A 2,411-nucleotide genomic window follows, 5' to 3' on the forward strand; every position below is an offset into this window, starting at 1 on the left:
CTACTATGAGTTTTATGTAAGCATCGAATTTAAAAACAATTTACGCTTTCATCATTTAAATATGCCTTATAAGCATATACAAATAAACATATTGCAGTAAAACGTATACTTCTATTTCATACGTAAGCTACACTCTTTCAAGGAAATTAGCTGGTTCATGCAGGTGCATTATATAATTAATAAAAGCAATAAATTAAAACAAAAGTAATAAAAACACTTTAAATTTTGTATGGCAACAACGGCGATGGAACGTGAGTGAAGTAAAAGGAAATTAGATATGGAAGAATAGGAAGTGGAAAAAGAAAAGGAGAATAGCTAAATCGAAAATCAAATCAGTCGAAGTGAAAAAATTCCATAAGGCGTAAGCAAAGTTGGTAAATAAAATCTGATTGGATTTTAATATGGAAGAGGAAACATAGACCGTGAATTTGAACCTGTACATTCTGTTTAAAATAAAAATTTAAATTTAAATAAAAGTGATTCTTATGTGTGGAAATGCAATGCAACAATAATAAAATTAAGATTACAAATTGGTGCTTAATTAGGTTTCAAGAGTTTCCCCCGAGGCTTCGTTTCCAATTAAAAAGTGACGAACTAGTGAGGAATCGAGCATAAGCTGCGTGCGTAGAGTAGATGAATAGACATCAGACGTGTACCTTCACATATGTGTATATGTACATATGTACGTATGTAGTACATATATAAATGGTTGCAGGTGTTTTAAAAGTTATTGAATTGGATGTATAATGAAATCTTCCTCCTTAAAAAAAGATTTCCATAAATCCAGGAAAAACCATTAATCACCAACACCACCATAGAGAGAGAGAGTGATTTGCAAATTGCCGTTGAGTTTTTTTCTTTCAACATTTATTGTACTTTTTCCGTTCTGTGCGTGCCTATTTTCATAGCTATTGAATCGCATAGACCAATTACTAATGGCTCTTTGCTTAAATGCATTATGTATATATATGTATATATAGGTATTTTGCGTCGTTCCATTTGTATGAATTTTTAAATAAGAAACTACAATTGCAAAGTCTTCTATAGTAAAAGAAGAGTGCGAACAAGTGTCCTTAAAAATTACTTGCTCTGATTTTGCTTGTTCTACATATACCTAGTTGATTGTCGCATAACTAAAGCGCTCTGCGCTGCCTCACTCCAGTTCTAACTAAATTAATTTCTTCCTGTACTTCGTCGAAACCGAATTTGATATACTAAAGCTGTGCGTACGACTTGCAGCCGCCATAATAGTTAATGATATATTATTCTTGCGCTCTCTTAAATTCTGTGACAAACTGGGATACAACGTGACTTGGTGCGCTGTTCAACTCCATTCTTTTCCGCGATTGATTGCTCGCTCGGTTGGTTGATTAGTCGGTTGGTCAGTTTATGTAACAAGTGTGCTGTGTTGTTATTGTACAGAGAATAAAATATCTCCCATGTGTACAGATTGTGCTTAATCGTATGTACTATATCCATACATATGTATGTATATATGTACACACTTATAATGTATGTATATACATATGTACGCGTGTCTTATAAAATAACTATCTAATAAAATAAATAAATACGACAAATGTACAAAGATATACGTACATACACAAATTTACCAGCAAAAAAATAAAAATAAAAAAAGCTTAAAACAATCTTTTAATATCAACGATAAACTCGCCGTGAAAAAATTAAAAGAATGTAAACAGTAAACAACATAAACTTATGTAAAACAATTTCGAGTTTATGCGTAAATAAATTTATAAACCAATTATTTAATGCAAATTTCGAACGCCAGCGAACTTTCTATTGATATGAGCAGATAAATACCATTTTTGTGTTTGAATCGTGGTTATTAAAAACAAATTCAAAACAAATAAACCGAAATCAAATAGCTTTGATGAGCATATTTGCAAGGATTTTAATTGAATACAATTGCCGCTACTGCTTCTAAAAAAAGATTGAGACTGAATCGTAAAACCGATAATGTAATATTGAACTTTGTGAAATATACAGGTATGTAGCATGATTCAATTATTAAAGGTTTTGTAAGTAGCTTTTTTCTAAAATTTGGCACTCCCACCCACAGGGATGGTTTTTGGAAGCAGAAGAAAAAGGGGAAGAATTCAATCACACTTCCTAAAATGGGAGCTAAATTCTATAAAAACGTGTGGATAATAGTGAATGGTGGTATTTTAAAACAAAAACGAATTTGATTTAATTATTTAATTTAAACAAGCTTATTTACATCGAATATAACCCCCTATTGTTATTAAAAATAAATATTTCTATGTTTATACCAAACTTGCGTACGTCAGATGGCGCATAACTCGAGAATGGATGGTCCACTTTCAGCTTTTTTTTTGTTGTATTTGTTTGCCAGTTGATGGACATGAAGAAGCTATTTGTTTGCGGAA

General features: G+C 31.5%; 1 protein-coding gene across 9 annotated transcripts in view; it reads left to right on the forward strand.

Annotated features, from left to right (window-relative positions):
• The first annotated feature begins 273 nt into the window (after positions 1–273).
• Positions 274–2,411, forward strand: part of HDAC4 (histone deacetylase 4) — a 76,740-nt gene continuing 74,602 nt past the window's right edge. For 2 of the 9 annotated variants that reach the window (XM_017616620.1, XM_017616615.1), the window contains exons 1-2: positions 292–620; positions 1,617–2,010. The gene's annotated coding sequence lies outside the window, so the exon portion shown is untranslated. Of the gene's footprint in view, positions 621–1,616; positions 2,011–2,411 lie in introns of all 9 variants that reach the window. The other 7 variants (XM_017616611.1, XM_017616607.1, XM_017616608.1 and 4 more) reach the window with 7 other exon arrangements.

The sequence above is a fragment of the Rhagoletis zephyria genome, unplaced genomic scaffold (assembly GCF_001687245.7).
Source record: "Rhagoletis zephyria isolate East Lansing unplaced genomic scaffold, Rhagoletis_zephyria_1.1 Rzeph_scaffold_01233, whole genome shotgun sequence".
Lineage (NCBI taxonomy): Eukaryota > Metazoa > Arthropoda > Insecta > Diptera > Tephritidae > Rhagoletis > Rhagoletis zephyria.